The sequence below is a fragment of the Oncorhynchus clarkii genome, unplaced genomic scaffold, assembly GCF_045791955.1.
Source record: "Oncorhynchus clarkii lewisi isolate Uvic-CL-2024 unplaced genomic scaffold, UVic_Ocla_1.0 unplaced_contig_2039_pilon_pilon, whole genome shotgun sequence".
In the NCBI taxonomy this organism is placed as follows: Eukaryota; Metazoa; Chordata; class Actinopteri; order Salmoniformes; family Salmonidae; genus Oncorhynchus; species Oncorhynchus clarkii.
In genome coordinates, this window is record NW_027258299.1 from 57,073 (window position 1) to 77,520 (window position 20,448).

The 20,448-nt window shown below is 52.0% G+C and overlaps 7 non-coding genes and 3 pseudogenes across 7 annotated transcripts; all 10 read right to left on the minus strand.

Annotated features, from left to right (window-relative positions):
* Positions 1-4,258: 4,258 nt before the first annotated feature.
* On the minus strand, positions 4,259-4,375 carry LOC139396575 (U5 spliceosomal RNA). Its single transcript, XR_011630782.1, has one exon. It is a non-coding gene; the product is annotated as a U5 spliceosomal RNA (small nuclear RNA).
* Positions 4,376-4,866: 491 nt separating this feature from the next.
* LOC139396546 (U2 spliceosomal RNA) lies at positions 4,867-5,046 on the minus strand (annotated as a pseudogene).
* Positions 5,047-10,696: 5,650 nt separating this feature from the next.
* On the minus strand, positions 10,697-10,813 carry LOC139396576 (U5 spliceosomal RNA). Its single transcript, XR_011630783.1, has one exon. It is a non-coding gene; the product is annotated as a U5 spliceosomal RNA (small nuclear RNA).
* Positions 10,814-11,276: 463 nt separating this feature from the next.
* Positions 11,277-11,467, minus strand: LOC139396573 (U2 spliceosomal RNA). Its single transcript, XR_011630780.1, has one exon. It is a non-coding gene; the product is annotated as a U2 spliceosomal RNA (small nuclear RNA).
* A 240-nt stretch (positions 11,468-11,707) lies between these two features.
* On the minus strand, positions 11,708-11,824 carry LOC139396577 (U5 spliceosomal RNA). The gene has a single exon (XR_011630784.1). It is a non-coding gene; the product is annotated as a U5 spliceosomal RNA (small nuclear RNA).
* A 488-nt stretch (positions 11,825-12,312) lies between these two features.
* On the minus strand, positions 12,313-12,503 carry LOC139396582 (U2 spliceosomal RNA). Its single transcript, XR_011630789.1, has one exon. It is a non-coding gene; the product is annotated as a U2 spliceosomal RNA (small nuclear RNA).
* Positions 12,504-12,743: 240 nt separating this feature from the next.
* On the minus strand, positions 12,744-12,860 carry LOC139396578 (U5 spliceosomal RNA). Its single transcript, XR_011630785.1, has one exon. It is a non-coding gene; the product is annotated as a U5 spliceosomal RNA (small nuclear RNA).
* A 481-nt stretch (positions 12,861-13,341) lies between these two features.
* On the minus strand, positions 13,342-13,522 carry LOC139396541 (U2 spliceosomal RNA; annotated as a pseudogene).
* Positions 13,523-19,119: 5,597 nt separating this feature from the next.
* Positions 19,120-19,236, minus strand: LOC139396579 (U5 spliceosomal RNA). The gene has a single exon (XR_011630786.1). It is a non-coding gene; the product is annotated as a U5 spliceosomal RNA (small nuclear RNA).
* Positions 19,237-19,728: 492 nt separating this feature from the next.
* Positions 19,729-19,900, minus strand: LOC139396553 (U2 spliceosomal RNA; annotated as a pseudogene).
* Positions 19,901-20,448: the final 548 nt, after the last annotated feature.

Below are 20,448 nucleotides of genomic sequence, written 5' to 3' on the forward strand. Positions count from 1 at the left end.
ATCAGGCTGTCCGTGATCTTCCTTCCGGGCACAGCACAGGTTTGGTCCGGGTGGATCACCTCCCCTAAAACAGAAGACATTCTGAGTGTTAAAACCTTGGTAAAAAGTTTACAATCAAAGTTTAAAAGGGTAATCGGTCTCCAGTTTTTCAGGTCCGTCCTGTCGTTTTTCTTGTGTAAAAGAGTCACGATCCCCACTCTAAAACTGTCGGGTAGTCTGTCGAGGTGTTCGAAGTCAGTAAAAACAGTCAGAAGTTCGTCGGCTAAAACATCCCAAAAGGTCAGATAAAACTCCAAAGGGAGGCCGTCCTCCCCCGGTGATTTACCCCTCTTAAAACGTTTCAGTCCTTGGTCGATTTCTGTCCTCGTCAGGTCTTTTTTCAGGTCGTCTGTATTGGGTAAGGTCTTGTCGATGTATGTTAAAAGGTCCCCCATTGTTCCCTCGCACACATCTTTTACCCCAAACAGTTCCCCATAAAAGTCCTCGACCACTTCCTTTATTCCCTCTGTATCTGTTTTTAAAACCCCGTCCTTGTTTCTCAATCCTGTCATAATCCTACCCTTACTAACTATTTTCTTAAAAAAGTACCTAGTGCACTTCTCCCCTTCTTCTAATTCCCTTTCCTTGCTTCTTAAAATAACCCCCTTGCTTCTCTGTTCTGCTAAAAGTGCCATTTCCTTCTTTACTTCTTTAATTTCTTGGTTAAAATCAAGGCCCTGTTGGCATAGGTTAAAATACCTTTCCAGTCGCTTTTGCAGTCCCACCATGCGTCTATCTTTTTCTCTGCTTTTTCCCTTTCCTATCTCTCTAAAGAAGGTCCTTGTCCTTTCCTTCACCATTTCCCACCACTGTGCTCGCGTATCAAAGAAGTCCTGTAGCGTCTGCCACTGGCTGAACTGCTCTCTGTACTGACTAACTACTCTATCATCTTCTAGAAGGGAGCAGTTCAGTTTCCAGGGCCCTCTTCCCACAGTCACACCCGAAGATAGTGAAAGGGTGCACGTCAGCATTACGTGGTCTGAGAAGAAAGCAGGGGTTATTCTAGCATCAGTTGGGGGACAGTCCCGGGTAAACAGATAATCAATGCGAGAGGCTCTGGTGCCATCACCACTGGTCCAGGTGAAGCCCTCCTCTCTTGGATGCAGGGTTTTAAAACAGTCAGTCAGTTTAAAATCCCTGCACAGCCCTTGCAATAAAACACTTGACCTGTCTACCTTAAAATCCCCTCCTGCCCCTCTCCTGTCTGCTCTGCTTAAAACGCAATTAAAATCCCCACCCACCACTAGAGGATCCCTCCCTAGCATGTGGGACTGCAGGTCCTCTAAAAGTGCACACCGGTCATGTTTATCGTTAAAACCATACACGTTTAGCACGTTAAAATCCCTCCCCATAAAAGTACAGTTGGCTAAAAGAGCACGCCCACCTACCACCACTGTGCTCCCCTTCACCACCACCTGTGGGGTCTTGATTAAAATGGCAACACCGTCGTTCTTGTTAAAATTGGAACCACTCCAAATGGAGGGCCCGTGCCGCCACTTATCCTCCCATTTCCTGTAAGAGGATAAAAAGGGTAGACCACACTCCTGTAGTAAAAACACATCAGAGTTAAACCTTTCTAAAAAGGATAAAACCGACTGTGCTCTTGTTGCTGTCTTTACGCTCCTCACGTTTATAGTGGTGATTTTAAAAGCCATAAAAGGGGTGAGTAAAAACAGTGCTAGAAGAAAAGCCATTGAAAAGTTAAAAAGGGGTTAGTCTTCAGGGACTTTCTCTCTCTCCCTCTGGGGTAAGGGGGTTTGGAAGGGAGAGGAGGTTAAAACAGGACTTAAAAAGGAGACTTGATTGGGGGAGTTGGAGGGGAAGGTTCTGGGTTCTTCCTCCCCCTGGGAGCTCTCCCACTCCACCTTTCCCTTTTTCTCCTCACCCTGTTCGGGGTCAGAGAGCTCCTCCGCGTTTCTTTTACGTAGGGGGAGGTGTTCCTTCAGAATCTCCCCCTCCTCTCCCGTACCTTCTGACACGGTCTCCATGGTGCTTTCCGACACCGACCCTATGATGTCTGACCCACTTGGGGAGCTTTCGCTGAACATCTCTCCGGAGCCGTCTTTCTCGGCCCTTTCTCCTTCAGGGGTCACATTTGTCTGGGGCAGGGGGATTGGGGTGGGGAGGGTTTTGTCCTCTCCTCCCACTTCTTCCACCACTGCACCTTCCGCGCCCTTCACTACAGCCACCACCACCGGCTCCACCACTGTCTCCTCTACCACCACTACCGGCTCCACTACTGCCTCCTCCTCCACCACCACCGGCTCCTCCACTACCACCTCGGCAACTGCCGTTCCAGCCCTCTGGCGCTCGAAAGCCCGGTCCGCGGCCGCCCATTCCCTCCTTCCAGCCTTGGCCCTGTTGGCCCAGGAGGAGGGGCAGTCGCGGATGAGGTGGGACCGCTCGCCACAGAGGTTGCACGACCTTCCGTTCGTGCACTCCTCGTAGCGGTGGCCCACCTCCCGGCACTTCATGCAGACGACCTTCTGACAGGCGTCTGCAAGGTGGCCATGTTCACCACACTTACGGCACAGCTTGGGCTGGTCCTGGTAGTGAACATGGCCCCTGTTCTCTCCGAGGACTATGGTGGATGGGATGGCTTTCAACCCACCATAGCCCCCAGGGTCCTCCCTTTGCTGGACAGTGACCCTCCAGGCCCCTGTCCAGATCCCATCAAGGTCTTTTACCTGGATCAGGGGACCCTTCACGTTGCAGTACCTGCCCAGCCATACTGCAACGTCCTCCGGCTGTACGGTTTCATTGTACATACGGACAATAACGGTTTTAATGCTATTATCCGTCAGCTTGGTCACCTCAAACATCGCTGTGAGGGACCCCTGGGTGTTCAGGGCGTTCTGGAGTTTCCCCCAGAACTCCCTCAGGAAGCTGGCGTTGGCAAAACTGACATCGAAGCCCTTCCTATAGGGGAGGGCTAAGATGCAGTTTACCTGCGCGGGATGAAAGCCGAGCTCTTTCTGGAGGAATTTTCTGGAGAAATCCAATCGGGATAGCTCCATTATTTTTCCTCCCCTCTCCTTTAGAAGGAGGCGCACTGCATGGTGCCTCCTCATGCCAGCCTGTGCTGCTGACATGATGGAGGCCCACTCCCTTTACAGCCCAACACCAGTGAGAGGGGAGGGGGGGGGGAAGGGGAAAGGGAGAGGAAGGGGTGTAAAACAGCCAAGGAACTAGCAGGCTCAGCCAGACTGTGCTGAACAGGGCCTACCAGTACCACGGGACACACAACAAACTATCTAGCACAGCACCAAACTAATCTTATCAACAATGGGGAGGGACACAAGGAGGGATAATTTTTTTTGTGTGTGTAATTTTTTAAAATAAATTTTCCCCGGAGGGGAAAGGCACGAAGGGGAAGGACAATAATGAACAAAACAAACAAAAACGGGGGGGGGGGCGAACTAACAAACAAACAAATGTAGGTAAGGGGAATTATGGGGATAACAAAAAGGAACACTGACCAACACAACACCTGCCAAACTTGAGGGCCGAGAGAGCTAGCAGGCCTGCCAAACTTGAGGGCCGAGAGGGCTAGCAGGCCTCACCGGCAGGCCAGGCCAAGCCAACCAGCTAGCAAGCCTCACCAGTAAGCCAGGCCAAGCCAACCAGCTAGCAAGCAAGCCTCACCAGTAGGCCAGGCCAAGCCAACCAGCTAGCAAGCCTCACCAGCAGGCCAGGCCAAGCCAACCAGCTAGCAAGCCTCACCAGCAGACCAGGTCAAGCCAACCAGCTAGCAAGCCGGCAGGCCAAAGGTCCCCCAGTTGACAACACAAGACACAGAGACAAAAGGCAATTTAGGGGGTGAACTAGCAAGTACAAGGTGGATGGGAAAACACGGTCAGACAAACACACAACAATGCAATGCCTGCCACGCCTAAAGGGCCAGGAGGCTAGCGTTCCAACAAGCCAGAAAGCCCCTCCGGCTAGCCACGTGATCTTAGCCAAAAGGCCGAGAAGCGATAACCCACAAATGGAACCCTGAAACCGCCGGACCCCCGGGGGTCTCGACAGACCTCAGCGGGTGGGTTGGCAAAAGCCAGCTCCTCTCTCCCTCCAACCCCCACTCAACCAACCAACCAACCAACCAACCACCGTTTCCCTGGCAACAAACAGGCAGGTGTTTTTTGGAAAAAGTCGCTAATGCGTCTTTAAGTCACTATCCTGGCCCATCTCTGTCAATTTCCCTTGAAACAAGATACCGGGCTCTGCAAGAAGCAAAGCCGCTCCAAAAATACGTTGAACTCGTAAGTGTTCCTCTCCACGGAAGTCTTTAGTAAAAGGCGAAAGGCTTGTGCGTAATGAAGAGAAACCAGAGTCATATGGAAGTCAAGAGGTCGGGGCCCGAGACACACTCTGTGCACTCTAGGCAGGGTTCCCGCGGGTGCTCCCGGAACCCACTCTTCCAAGTTTTCGAGGGCTGTCTGTGGATAAAAAGAAGGTCACAGACACAGAGGCACAGAGAGACAGAGAGAGAGAGAGAGAGAGAGAGAGAGAGAGAGAGAGAGAGAGAGAGAGAGAGAGAGAGAGAGAGAGAGAGAGAGAGAGAGAGAGAGAGAGAGAGAGAGAGAGAGAGAGAGAGAGAGAGACACACACACACACAATCCTGGCCCCAATTCTTTTTTTTTTTTTTTTTTTTTTTTTTTTTAAGTAAAATGGCGGGAAACGGGGGACCCCATTGAAGAGCGCTTCGCCTTTCTTTCAGTTTGAATGTTTCTTTCCTTCTCTTCTTCTGCTAGCTAGCCAGCTAGCTAGCTAGCCAGCTGTTTACAGAGCTTTGTGAATTTGCATTTTTCCTTGACAACGGAAGAAAAGTGTTGCACCGTTCCCGGAGGTACTGCAATACCGGGTCGATGCGTGGAGCGGACGGAGCAAGCCCCATTTCCGACTCCCTGTTCGAAAAATCCATTTAATATGTAGTCCCCCGATGGGGGACGTATCAGATATTAAACTGATAAGAACAGATTTTTTTTTTTTTTTACAAAAAATAATTTATTTACACTCAATACCATTCATACTTTACAAAATAATAATTCTCATTCATTCTATTTACAAAATCACCAAACACCCAAACAAAAACAAACCTCAGGGGAGCATCGTCCCTCCCCGTCATACCTAACCAATACCTAACCCTTCCCTATCTTCCCTTCCCTAATCTATCCCCTTACCAACCTCACTCTAACACTCCCAGCCCTAATCCCCCCTTCCACCTCTCCCGTGCCGCATGCTGCCCCCACTTTATCTCCTCCCTCTTCATCCTCCCCCTCACATCACCTTCCACCCTCCTCACTATCCCTTCCACCCCCCAATCTCTCCCTGTCTTAACTAAATTCTGCCTGGCTTCCCACAGCCCCCTTTTAAAGAGACTCATGAGAAGCCAGAGCAGAAACCTGTCCCTATCCGTTCCCCTCGCTCTCCCTACGCCTCGCTCTAACCTAGCCCAAGTCAGCAAAAAATCGCTCCTAACCATACCTAGCAACACCCGTGCCCTAGCCCAGACTAGTCCGGCAAAGGCACAGTCCCAGAAGGCATGGCGCACAGTCTCCTCCCTGCCACAAGCAGATCTTGGACAGGTGGAGGATCGCGACAAACTATGCCGGTACATGATGGAACGTACCGGCAAGCACTTATGGAGGCTCAACCAATTCAGGTCCTTGAGCCTGTTGTCCAGGCCCCGCGCCTGCACTCCCTCCCAGACCACTGACGAGATGCCCGCTACAGGCGCAGGACTCCCTGCCTGCCTGACCTCCTCGTACAGGTGCCTGTGATCTAAACCTACTCGGGCAACTTCAACCTCGGGGTGCGCACGCAGCCACTTGGCCGCATGGCCAAAGTGCCACGGCAGCTGTTCCGCCCGAGGACCCGCGTTAGACCACACCATTACGCTTCTCGCCTGATACGAGAAGAACACCCGCAGGAGGTAACCGGACGGGTGTATAACTGGCTGAGCAAGCTCCGTCAACAAGAAAGAAACAAAAATTGCGTCCAGCTTGAGGGGGAGATGTGGTACCCCCCTACCTCCCTCCCCGATGGGACAGAGCATGCGCGCCCTGGCGACCCACTCGTACCTGCCACCCCACATGAACTGAAACACAAGCCTCACTAGAGGCCTCCTCAGACAAGCTGGCAATGGGTAGATGTACGCCAAGTACAAAAGAGATGGCAATACATCCACCTTTAGGACCAGGACCTTACCTATAAAGGACAAAGACCTAGCCTTCCACATTGCCAACTTCTTCTGTACCACTGCAATACCCATGTTCCAGTTCAGCGTCGCTGAGCCAGAGGTCTCAAAATGGACCCCAAGAATCCTCAGGGCCCCCTCACAGAGAGATAACCCCCCGGGCACATCCGTTCTACCGCGCCATCTTCCGAAAAACTTAACGGAAGACTTTGCATGATTCAGAACCGCCCCCGACGCTTGGGTGAAATCCCCAATGATGGCAAGAGACCTTGTCAGGCACGAGTCCTTGCACAACAGCAAGGAAGTGTCGTCGGCGTACTGCGTCATCTTAACACGCAGCCCACCGCTCCCAGGGATCAACAAGCCCTCCACCCCTGTGTCTGCCCTAATGGCAGCCCCCAGAGGCTCCATGTACAGTACGAAGAGGAGGGCCGAGAGTGGGCATCCCTGCCTGACCCCAGACGAGAGGTCAAAAACGTCACCTAAGTGACTATTTACACTAACTCGACACCCCGCTCCGACATATAATGTACGGATCCATCCTATAAACTTCTCACCAAATCCTAATCTACCTAATACCCTGAATAGAAAGGATCTATTCACGCGATCAAAGGCTTTCGCCTGATCTAGCGCTGCTACCATTAAAGGCAGCCCTCTATCTTCAACCCAGGCGATGGAGTCCCTAATCAACTGTAGGTTCCATCTTATAGAGCGGCCCTCTACCCCGCACGTCTGATCCTCATGGACGACGTAGGGAAGGGCTGTGCGCAACCGGTCTGCTAAAACCTTTGCAAGAATCTTGTAATCTACGCACAGCATGGTCAACGGCCGCCAGTTGCCAAGGTCAGTTGCTTCCCCCTTCTTATAAAGAAGTGACAGCACACCAACAGCCATTGATCCCCCCGGGACCCCCGTCTCAAGGATGGCCTTCAAGACTTCGAGGACCACCGGTCCAAGTATACCCCAAAACTTGAGGTAAAACTCAGCCGGCAGCCCATCCATCCCAGGCACCTTCCCTTTACCCATCCTCCTAAGAGCGCTCTCAACCTCTTCTAGTGAGATCTGGGCCTCCATCACGTCTCTAATGTCCTCCGGCAACCGCCGGGACAAGTGTTCTAAAAACACGTTTCCCTGCTCTACATCTATTTCCCTTTCCTTAAATAAACCTCGGAAATGATCAGTTGTCACCCTGACCATTTCCTCTGGTTTACTTACTATACTACCATTTTCTTCCCTAACGCCATGCATTACCCTCCTACTCTGCCTGGCCCTAACCGACTTAAAGAACATAGCGGAACAAGTCTCATTATGTTCTAGAAAGCCACTATGCGCACGCTCCAGGAAAGCTCGAGCCTTCTGCTCCTGCAGCTCCCTGAGCTGCGCCTTTAGGGCTGTGAATCTCTCCCAGTCAATCGACCCGCCGAGGTTGCCCGCCTCGTACTCGAGTTCAATTAACCTTTGGATACGATCCACCTCCCTCCTTTCCTCCCTTTTTTTCCTTTTACAATATCCTATTATAAAAGCCCTAATCCTCACCTTCACTAAATCCCACCACTCTAACACCCCCTCGCACATGGACCGGAGGCCGTCAAGCCTCCGAAAGAAACAAAAAAATGCGTCAACGAAAGCCTGCTCCTCCAGTATATCCCGATCTAGCTTCCAGTACCCCCTACCGAAGAGGCAGACTGGCGACCCCACCTGCAGGAACACCCCGTCGTGATCCGTGAAGAACACAGGCAACAGGCGCCCAGACAACTGACCCAAAGACCTGGATATAAAAATGTAGTCGAGCCTCCGCGCAACCCCCCTGGAGTTGCGCCATGTAGGACCGACCATTGCCGGAGTAGTATGCAGGCCACCATCAACCAGACCATGGCAAGCCATTAGCCCGGTGATTGCGCCTGCACTACTATCACCACCTACCCCTAAATCTATATTAAAGTCCCCTCCTATCACCAAGTGCCTATTTGTGACACACAGGGGCGCCAGACAGTCCACCATCTCCCTTCTGTCTGCCGCCACCTGTGGCCCATATACCCCAATTAACCTATACCTAGCTTCTCTATACACTACATCTATCCCCAATACTCTACCCTGCATTATAACAAAAGTGCTCTCTACCTTAACCTCTTTATTCCCACACAAAATTCCTACTCCTGTTGAGTGCACCCCTCCTATGCCCCAAAAAGATTTCCCCTTATCCCACTCCCTCCTAAATCTACACACATCCCCACCATCCCTCAGGTGAACCTCCTGTAAAAAACAAAAATCAAACCCCACACCCTCTAAAAAATTAAACACCGCCCTCCTTTTAATAACATCCCTCAACCCCCTTACATTTAAACTAAACAATTTAACAGCAATATTCATTTATAAACAAAATATATATTTACAAACAAACAAAACCCTCAACAAATAACCCCAAACCAAACAAAAAACAGGAGACTCACCCGATGCTCCCCTGGTCCATCTCCACCGGCGGGGACGTCCTCTCCTCTCCTGACGCCCCCCCGTCCTCCTCCATCTCTCCAACCCAGGATGCAGGCAGTGTGTTAGGCCGAGTGCCCTGCATCCTGGGTTCCTCACCACCACCCTCCACCCCCCCCTCCCTGTATGCCTCGGGGCTGAGCGTAGGGGACCCCACCTCCTCAAACAGTAGTTGGGATCCCTCTAGCACACAGCCCACAGACCCCTCACTGGAGTCATCCTCCACCAGAATGTAAGGGGCTGAGGCAAACAGGGAGGCCAACGCACTCCCCCCTCCCCCCCCCGCCCTCTCTTAGCCCCCCCCTCCCCCTCCCCACCCCCCTCCCTCTCACTTCCTGCCAAGCTTCCCCCTCTTCTTCCCTTTCTTCTTTGGTGAAGGAGGTAGCGGGGAGACACAACGTCCCTTCCCCGCTAACTCCTCCACCAATCCCTTGTCTCTTCCTCTAGGAAGCCTGGCAGGCTGTCCCCCCACTCCTTCCCCCCATCTCCCCCTCCCACCCCCTCCCCTCCCACCTCCACCCCTCCCTCCGTCCCAGTCACTGTCACCGTTCCCTCTTCCACTCCTTCTCGCACCACTGTCCCACTCTCCCTCTTCTCCGCTCCTTCCCGTTCTTCCGCCTTCTTTTCCTTCTCTCCTTCTTTTTCCTTCTTCCCATCGTCACTCCTCTTTCTTCTCGCCTCTTCCTTCTTCCATCCTCTTCAGTTGCCTTCTTTTCCCCTGTGCCATCCGTACAATCCGCACGCGTCCTTTCTTTCCTCCCCCCATCCCCCGCTCCCCCCCCAGCTGCAGACGCGTATGACCTGTGACGAGCCGGGCAATCACGCCACAGGTGTGCTCTCGAGCCACACCCGTGGCAAGCCTTGGGCTCGTCACATTCCCTGGCCTCGTGCTCTTCCGACCCACAAAAACGACACTTCTTGGAGCTGCACGAGGCCAGGGCATGGCCGTAGGCCATACAACGCCTGCAGAACGGGGGCTGACGTGCATAAAACAACGTCCCCCTGTCAGCCCCCAGGGAGAACATCGCCGGAGGATGGAGGTAGCCATCCACACTCTTCGGGGACTCCCTGAGTAACGCCTGGAACCCTCTCTTCCCGTTCCAGAAACCCAGGGAGTCCCTGAGGTACCTCGCTGAGGAGACATTGTCCATGTATCTCCCCAGAAAGGCCCTCACTTCTTCATCCTTTACGTGCGGATTGTACATGGTTACGGTGACCACCCTGTAGTTGTTCCTTGCCAGGCTGGTCACCGCGTAATGGCACAGGGGACCATCTCCTTTCTCTGCCTTTCACCTTCTTCATAATCCCATCATGTCTGTTCTTCCAAATGAAAAGTCACATCAAAAGCCTTCTCCATCGGGTTCCCTTGAAGGCAAAAACATCCTTCACTTCAAACGCAAGGCACCCCATCAATATTTCCTCCCAAAGGTCTCTCTCCCCCAAGGCTCCATCTCTTATTCTTCCATGTAAACCGCACCGTGTTGGCCTAGCCCAATCCCTGGAACCGACCTCCTGACGTGCTTCTGCTGCTCCATCCCCGCAACGAGAAAAAAAAGCTCTCTTCCAAAAACAAGAAGCCAAAATACAAAAAAGACAATTGGAAATTAAATATCAACAATTTTCCAAAAAACGAAAAAACTCCCTTCCGCTCGTCCTTCGACCTTTTGGCTCAGCGGGCTCTGGGGCACCTCAGGACCCAGCTTGATCTGAGCCAAAAGGCCGAGAAGCGATAACCCACAAATGGAACCCTGAAACCGCCGGACCCCCGGGGGTCTCGACAGACCTCAGCGGGTGGGTTGGCAAAAGCCAGCTCCTCTCTCCCTCCAACCCCCACTCAACCAACCAACCAACCAACCAACCACCGTTTCCCTGGCAACAAACAGGCAGGTGTTTTTTGGAAAAAGTCGCTAATGCGTCTTTAAGTCACTATCCTGGCCCATCTCTGTCAATTTCCCTTGAAACAAGATACCGGGCTCTGCAAGAAGCAAAGCCGCTCCAAAAATACGTTGAACTCGTAAGTGTTCCTCTCCACGGAAGTCTTTAGTAAAAGGCGAAAGGCTTGTGCGTAATGAAGAGAAACCAGAGTCATATGGAAGTCAAGAGGTCGGGGCCCGAGACACACTCTGTGCACTCTAGGCAGGGTTCCCGCGGGTGCTCCCGGAACCCACTCTTCCAAGTTTTCGAGGGCTGTCTGTGGATAAAAAGAAGGTCACAGACACAGAGGCACAGAGACACAGAGGAGAGAGAGAGAGAGAGAGAGAGAGAGAGAGAGAGAGAGAGAGAGAGAGAGAGAGAGAGAGAGAGAGAGAGAGAGAGAGAGAGAGAGAGACACACACACACACAATCCTGGCCCCAATTCTTTTTTTTTTATTTTTTTTTTTTTTTTTAAGTAAAATGGCGGGAAACGGGGGACCCCATTGAAGAGCGCTTCGCCTTTCTTTCAGTTTGAATGTTTCTTTCCTTCTCTTCTTCTGCTAGCTAGCCAGCTAGCTAGCTAGCCAGCTGTTTACAGAGCTTTGTGAATTTGCATTTTTCCTTGACAACGGAAGAAAAGTGTTGCACCGTTCCCGGAGGTACTGCAATACCGGGTCGATGCGTGGAGCGGACGGAGCAAGCCCCATTTCCGACTCCCTGTTCGAAAAATCCATTTAATATGTAGTCCCCCGATGGGGGACGTATCAGATATTAAACTGATAAGAACAGATACTACACTTGATCTGAGCCAAAAGGCCGAGAAGCGATAACCCACAAATGGAACCCTGAAACCGCCGGACCCCCGGGGGTCTCGACAGACCTCAGCGGGTGGGTTGGCAAAAGCCAGCTCCTCTCTCCCTCCAACCCCCACTCAACCAACCAACCAACCAACCAACCACCGTTTCCCTGGCAACAAACAGGCAGGTGTTTTTTGGAAAAAGTCGCTAATGCGTCTTTAAGTCACTATCCTGGCCCATCTCTGTCAATTTCCCTTGAAACAAGATACCGGGCTCTGCAAGAAGCAAAGCCGCTCCAAAAATACGTTGAACTCGTAAGTGTTCCTCTCCACGGAAGTCTTTAGTAAAAGGCGAAAGGCTTGTGCGTAATGAAGAGAAACCAGAGTCATATGGAAGTCAAGAGGTCGGGGCCCGAGACACACTCTGTGCACTCTAGGCAGGGTTCCCGCGGGTGCTCCCGGAACCCACTCTTCCAAGTTTTCGAGGGCTGTCTGTGGATAAAAAGAAGGTCACAGACACAGAGGCACAGAGAGACAGAGAGAGAGAGAGAGAGAGAGAGAGAGAGAGAGAGAGAGAGAGAGAGAGAGAGAGAGAGAGAGAGAGAGAGAGAGAGAGAGAGAGAGAGAGAGAGAGAGAGAGAGAGAGAGAGAGAGACACACACACACAATCCTGGCCCCAATTCTTTTTTTTTTTTTTTTTTTTTTTTTTTTTTAAGTAAAATGGCGGGAAACGGGGGACCCCATTGAAGAGCGCTTCGCCTTTCTTTCAGTTTGAATGTTTCTTTCCTTCTCTTCTTCTGCTAGCTAGCCAGCTAGCTAGCTAGCCAGCTGTTTACAGAGCTTTGTGAATTTGCATTTTTCCTTGACAACGGAAGAAAAGTGTTGCACCGTTCCCGGAGGTACTGCAATACCGGGTCGATGCGTGGAGCGGACGGAGCAAGCCCCATTTCCGACTCCCTGTTCGAAAAATCCATTTAATATGTAGTCCCCCGATGGGGGACGTATCAGATATTAAACTGATAAGAACAGATACTACACTTGATCTGAGCCAAAAGGCCGAGAAGCGATAACCCACAAATGGAACCCTGAAACCGCCGGACCCCCGGGGGTCTCGACAGACCTCAGCGGGTGGGTTGGCAAAAGCCAGCTCCTCTCTCCCTCCAACCCCCACTCAACCAACCAACCAACCAACCAACCACCGTTTCCCTGGCAACAAACAGGCAGGTGTTTTTTGGAAAAAGTCGCTAATGCGTCTTTAAGTCACTATCCTGGCCCATCTCTGTCAATTTCCCTTGAAACAAGATACCGGGCTCTGCAAGAAGCAAAGCCGCTCCAAAAATACGTTGAACTCGTAAGTGTTCCTCTCCACGGAAGTCTTTAGTAAAAGGCGAAAGGCTTGTGCGTAATGAAGAGAAACCAGAGTCATATGGAAGTCAAGAGGTCGGGGCCCGAGACACACTCTGTGCACTCTAGGCAGGGTTCCCGCGGGTGCTCCCGGAACCCACTCTTCCAAGTTTTCGAGGGCTGTCTGTGGATAAAAAGAAGGTCACAGACACAGAGGCACAGAGAGAGAGAGAGAGAGAGAGAGAGAGAGAGAGAGAGAGAGAGAGAGAGAGAGAGAGAGAGAGAGAGAGAGAGAGAGAGAGAGAGAGAGAGAGAGAGAGAGAGAGAGAGAGAGAGACACACACACACACACAACCCTGGCCCCAATTCTTTTTTTTTTATTTTTTTTTTTTTTTTTTAAGTAAAATGGCGGGAAACGGGGGACCCCATTGAAGAGCGCTTCGCCTTTCTTTCAGTTTGAATGTTTCTTTCCTTCTCTTCTTCTGCTAGCTAGCCAGCTAGCTAGCTAGCCAGCTGTTTACAGAGCTTTGTGAATTTGCATTTTTCCTTGACAACGGAAGAAAAGTGTTGCACCGTTCCCGGAGGTACTGCAATACCGGGTCGATGCGTGGAGCGGACGGAGCAAGCCCCATTTCCGACTCCCTGTTCGAAAAATCCATTTAATATGTAGTCCCCCGATGGGGGACGTATCAGATATTAAACTGATAAGAACAGATTTTTTTTTTTTTTTTACAAAAAATAATTTATTTACACTCAATACCATTCATTCTTTACAAAATCATACTTTCTCATTCATGGTATTTTATTTTAAATCACCAAACACCCAAACAAAAACAAACCTCAGGGGAGCATCGTCCCTCCCCGTCATACCTAACCAATACCTAACCCTTCCCTATCTTCCCTTCCCTAATCTATCCCCTTACAAACCTCACTCTAACACTCCCAGCCCTAATCCCCCCTTCCACCTCTCCCGTGCCGCATGCTGCCCCCACTTTATCTCCTCCCTCTTCATCCTCCCCCTCACATCACCTTCCACCCTCCTCACTATCCCTTCCACCCCCCAATCTCTCCCTGTCTTAACTAAATTCTGCCTGGCTTCCCACAGCCCCCTTTTAAAGAGACTCATGAGAAGCCAGAGCAGAAACCTGTCCCTATCCGTTCCCCTCGCTCTCCCTACGCCTCGCTCTAACCTAGCCCAAGTCACCACAAAATCGCTCCTAACCATACCTAGCAACACCCGTGCCCTAGCCCAGACTAGTCCGGCAAAGGCACAGTCCCAGAAGGCATGGCGCACAGTCTCCTCCCTGCCACAAGCAGATCTTGGACAGGTGGAGGATCGCGACAAACTATGCCGGTACATGATGGAACGTACCGGCAAGCACTTGTGGAGGCTCAACCAATTCAGGTCCTTGAGCCTGTTGTCCAGGCCCCGCGCCTGCACTCCCTCCCAGACCACTGACGAGATGCCCGCTACAGGCGCAGGACTCCCTGCCTGCCTGACCTCCTCGTACAGGTGCCTGTGGTCTAAACCTACTCGGGCAACTTCAACCTCGGGGTGCGCACGCAGCCACTTGGCCGCATGGCCAAAGTGCCACGGCAGCTGTTCCGCCCGAGGACCCGCGTTAGACCACACCATTACGCTTCTCGCCTGATACGAGAAGAACACCCGCAGGAGGTAACCGGACGGGTGTATAACCGGATGAGCAAGCTCCGTCAACACGAAAGAAACAAAAATTGCGTCCAGCTTGAGGGGGAGATGTGGTACCCCCCTACCTCCCTCCCCGATGGGACAGAGCATGCGCGCCCTGGCGACCCACTCGTACCTGCCACCCCACATGAACTGAAACACAAGCCTCACTAGAGGCCTCCTCAGACAAGCCGGCAATGGGTAGATGTACGCCAAGTACAAAAGAGATGGCAATACATCCACCTTTAGGACCAGGACCTTACCTATAAAGGACAAAGACCTAGCCTTCCACATTGCCAACTTCTTCTGTACCACTGCAATACCCATGTTCCAGTTCAGCGTCGCTGAGCCAGAGGTCTCAAAATGGACCCCGAGAATCCTCAGGGCCCCCTCACAGAGAGATAACCCCCCGGGCACATCCGTTCTACCGCGCCATCTTCCGAAAAACTTAACGGAAGACTTTGCATGATTCAGAACCGCCCCCGACGCTTGGGTGAAATCCCCAATGATGGCAAGAGACCTTGTCAGGCACGAGTCCTTGCACAACAGCAAGGAAGTGTCGTCGGCGTACTGCGTCATCTTAACACGCAGCCCACCGCTCCCAGGGATCAACAAGCCCTCCACCCCTGTGTCTGCCCTAATGGCAGCCCCCAGAGGCTCCATGTACAGTACGAAGAGGAGGGCCGAGAGTGGGCATCCCTGCCTGACCCCAGACGAGAGGTCAAAAACGTCACCTAAGTGACTATTTACACTAACTCGACACCCCGCTCCGACATATAATGTACGGATCCATCCTATAAACTTCTCCCCAAATCCTAATCTACCTAATACCCTGAATAGAAAGGATCTATTCACGCGATCAAAGGCTTTCGCCTGATCTAGCGCTGCTACCATTAAAGGCAGCCCTCTATCTTCAACCCAGGCGATGGAGTCCCTAATCAACTGTAGGTTCCATCTTATAGAGCGGCCCTCTACCCCGCACGTCTGATCCTCATGGATGACGTAGGGAAGGGCTGTGCGCAACCGGTCTGCTAAAACCTTTGCAAGTATCTTGTAATCTACGCACAGCATGGTCAACGGCTGCCAGTTGCCAAGGTCAGTTGCTTCCCCCTTCTTATAAAGAAGTGACAGCACACCAACCGCCATTGATCCCCCCGGGACCCCCGTCTCAAGGATGGCCTTCAAGACTTCGAGGACCACCGGTCCAAGTATACCCCAAAACTTGAGGTAAAACTCAGCCGGCAGCCCATCCATCCCAGGCACCTTCCCTTTTCCCATCCTCCTAAGAGCGCTCTCAACCTCTTCTAGTGAGATCTGGGGCTCCATCACGTCTCTAATGTCCGCCGGGACAAGTGTTCTAAAAACACATTTCCCTGCTCTACATCTATTTCCCTTTCCTTAAATAAACCTCGGAAATGATCAGTTGTCACCCTGACCATCTCCTCTGGTTTAATTACTACACTCCCATTTTCTTCCCTAACGCCATGCATTACCTTCCTACTCTGCCTGGCCCTAACCGACTTAAAGAACATAGCGGAACAAGTCTCATTATGTTCTAGAAAGCCACTATGCGCACGCTCCAGGAAAGCTCGAGCCTTCTGCTCCTGCAGCTCACTGAGCTGCGCCTTTAGTGCATCGGATCTCTCCCAGTCAATCGACCCTCCGAGGTTGCCTGCCTCGTACTCGAGTTCGATTGACCTTTGGATACGATCCACCTCCCTCCTTTCCTCCCTTTTTTTCCTTTTACAATATCCTATTATAAAAGCCCTAATCCTCACCTTCACTAAATCCCACCACTCTAACACCCCCTCGCACATGGACCGGAGGCCGTCAAGCCTCCGAAACACCCAAAAAAATGCATCAACAAAAGCCTGCTCCTCCAGTATATCCCGATCTAACTTCCAGTACCCCCTACCGAAGAGGCAGACTGGCGACCCCACCTGCAGGAACACCCCGTCGTGATCCGTGAAGAACACAGGCAACAGGCGCCCAGACAACTGACCCAAAGACCTGGATATAAAAATGTAGTCGAGCCTCCGCGCAACCCCCCTGGAGTTGCGCCATGTAGGACCGACCATTGCCGGAGTAGTGTGCAGGCCACCATCAACCAGACCATGGCAAGCCATTAGCCCGGTGATGGCGCCTGCACTACTATCCCCTCCCTATCCCTAAATCTATGTTAAAATCCCCTCCTATCACCAAGTGCCTATTTGTAACACACAGGGGCGCCAGACAGTCCACCATCTCCCTCCTGTCTGCCGCCACCTGTGGCCCATACACCCCAAATAACCTATACCTACTATCTCCCTATACAGTGACATCTACCCCCAAAACTCTACCCTGCATTACCAACAAAAGTGCCCTCTACCTTAACCTCCTTATTCCCAAACAAAATCCCTACTCCCGTCGAGTGCACCCCTCCTATGCCCCACAATCGAATCTCCCTTATCCCACTCCCTCCTAAACCTCTCAACATCCCCTCCATCCCTCAGGTGAACCTCCTGTAAAAAACAAAAATCAAAACCCACCCCTCTAAAAAACTAAACACCGCCCTCCTTTTAACATAATCCCTCAACCCCCTTACATTTAAACTAAACAATTTAACAGAAATAACCATTTTAAATTAACAACAAAAAACAAAACCCTCAACAAATAACACCCAAAACAAAGAAAAACAGGAGGCTCACCCGATGCTCCCCTGGTCCATCTCCCTCCGGCGGGGACATCTCCCCTCACCTGACGCCCCCCCGTCCTCCTCCATCAACTCCAACCCAGGATGCAGGTAAGGTGTTAGGCCGAGTGCCCTGCATCCTGGGCCTTGGCCACACCACCATCCTCCATTTCTCCTCCAACCCTCCCTGCTATGCCTCGGGCTGAAAAGGGGACTTTCCTCCCCAAACAGGAGTTGAGATCCCCCCCCCCAGGACCACCCCAGATCCTCCCCTGCTTGGTGGATCCCTCCCCTGGCTGTGAGAATCCAAACTGAGGCAAACAAGAGGCCAGACTGACTTTCCCTCCCCCGCCTAACCCCCTCCCCCATCCCCCTGCCTCTTGGCCTCCCCCTCCCCTTTCTTCCCTCCAAGTCGCCCTCCTTCTTCCCTTTCTTCTTCGGAGATGGGCGGCAAAGGGGAGACAACGCCTGTCCCCTCCCCGCCAGCCCCTCCACCATCTCCCTCAGCTCCTCCACTCGGGAACTCGCTCACACTCCCCCCACTCCCCTACTCCTTCTCCCTGTTCCAAACTCCCTCTGTTCCTGTTGCCGCACCATCCTCCTCCGTCCCTCTCTCCTCTTCGCCTTCTCCCTGCCTCTCCACTCCGTTTTCTCCTTCCGCCTTCCTTCCACCTCTCCTTCCTCATTCCTTCTCGCTCCTTCTTTTCCTTCTTCTCTCCGTGCCTTTTGCGCTTCCCTCCTCCTTCCTTGTGGCCTCTTTCCCCTGTGCCATCCTGTCATCCGCACCCCTCCTTCACTCCTCGTCCCCCATCCCCCGCCCCGCTCCCCCTCCAGCTGCAGACGCGTATGACCTGTGACGAGCCGGGCAATCCCGCCACAGGTGTGCTGACGAGCCACACCCGTGGCAAGCCTTGGGCTCGTCACAGTCCTTGGCCTCGTGCTCAGCCGACCCACAAAATCGACACTTCTTGGTGCTGCACGAGGCCAGGACATGGCCGTAGGCCATACAACGCCTGCAGAACGGGGGCTGACGTGCATAGTACAATGTCCCCCTGTCAGCCCCCAGGGAGAACATGGCCGGAGGATGGAGGTAGCCATCCAGACCCTTCGGGTCCTCCCTGAGTAAGGGCCTGGAAACCTCTCCTCCCGTTCCAGAACCCCAGGGAGTCCCTGAGGAGCCTCGCTGAGGAGACGTTGTCCGTATCTCCCCAGAAAGGCCCTCACATCCTCATCCTTTCACGTGCGGATTGTACATATTTACGGTGACCACCCTGAAATTGTTCTTTGCCAGGCTGGTCACCTCGTAATGGCACAGGGGCCTTCTCCTTATCTCCCTTCACTTGCCCTCTTCATGATCGCATCATGCTCTCTTCTGTGTGGAAAGTCACATCAAAGCCTTCTCCATTCGGGTTACCCTGCAGACACAAAACATCCTTCACCTCCAATTTCAAAATTCCCATCAGGACCGTCCTCCCAAAGGTTTCTCTCCCCCACGGCTCCATCTCCTTATTCCTTCCACGCAAACCTTAGGTGTTTGCTAATCCGATCCCCGGAACCGATCCTTCTTTGCTTTGCTGCTCCATTTTTTCGGAAAAAAAGCTCTCTAAAGAAGCCAAAGAAAAATAAAGAAAGCCTATTTTTCCAAAACCTTTACCGCCCTCCGGCCTTCGACCTTTCAACTCAGCGAGCTCTGGGGCACCTCGGTACCAAGCTTGATCTGAGCCAAAAGGCCGAGAAGCGATAACCCACAAATGGAACCCTGAAACCGCCGGACCCCCGGGGGTCTCGACAGACCTCAGCGGGTGGGTTGGCAAAAGCCAGCTCCTCTCTCCCTCCAACCCCCACTCAACCAACCAACCAACCAACCAACCACCGTTTCCCTGGCAACAAACAGGCAGGTGTTTTTTGGAAAAAGTCGCTAATGCGTCTTTAAGTCACTATCCTGGCCCATCTCTGTCAATTTCCCTTGAAACAAGATACCGGGCTCTGCAAGAAGCAAAGCCGCTCCAAAAATACGTTGAACTCGTAAGTGTTCCTCTCCACGGAAGTCTTTAGTAAAAGGCGAAAGGCTTGTGCGTAATGAAGAGAAACCAGAGTCATATGGAAGTCAAGAGGTCGGGGCCCGAGACACACTCTGTGCACTCTAGGCAGGGTTCCCGCGGGTGCTCCCGGAACCCACTCTTCCAAGTTTTCGAGGGCTGTCTGTGGATAAAAAGAAGGTCACAGACACAGAGGCACAGAGAGACAGAGAGAGAGAGAGAGAGAGAGAGAGAGAGAGAGAGAGAGAGAGAGAGAGAGAGAGAGAGAGAGAGAGAGAGAGAGAGAGAGAGAGAGAGAGAGAGAGAGAGAGAGAGAGAGAGAGAGACACACACACACACACAACCCTGGCCCCAATTCTTTTTTTTTTTTTTTTTTTTTTTTTTTTTTAAGTAAAATGGCGGGAAACGGGGGACCCCATTGAAGAGCGCTTCGCCTTTCTTTCAGTTTGAATGTTTCTTTCCTTCTCTTCTTCTGCTAGCTAGCCAGCTAGCTAGCTAGCCAGCTGTTTACAGAGCTTTGTGAATTTGCATTTTTCCTTGACAACGGAAGAAAAGTGTTGCACCGTTCCCGGAGGTACTGCAATACCGGGTCGATGCGTGGAGCGGACGGAGCAAGCCCCATTTCCGACTCCCTGTTCGAAAAATCCATTTAATATGTAGTCCCCCGATGGGGGACGTATCAGATATTAAACTGATAAGAACAGATTTTTTTTACAAAATATATATTTATTACTTTTCAAAAACCAAACAATAATCATCCATAATTCCATCAACTTAAATATCTACTATCAACAAATACAGCTAATCATTTCAAATCCAATAAACTATAACAAAATCCAAAACCCAAACTCCAACAACCTACCGTATACTCCACCTATATTACAACAAATACTCACCCAGTGCTCCCCTTCTCCATCCCGGCTGCCTGTGAACCCACCTCCACTCCTAAATCCACTAAAACACCCCCCTCAACCACCATCTCCCCTCCACTGAACACAGCAACAACACCCGGCACATTCCCCCCACTCAAATCCATCGCCCCCTCCTCTGGACTCCTGACCGGGGATGTCACACCCCCAAATAAAAACCCTGTCTCTCCCTCCATCATCCATGTATTGGCCATACCTGGGAGGTCCAGATCAGCCAGGGGCTTGAAAGTTGTAGAAGACGGAGCCCACGAGGGCCCCGCTACCTCCCCATCCCCCCGTTGTGCCTCCCCCCCCTTCTTTCCACCCCTCCTCCTCACCACCTTCTTTTGCCTCTTGCTCGGAG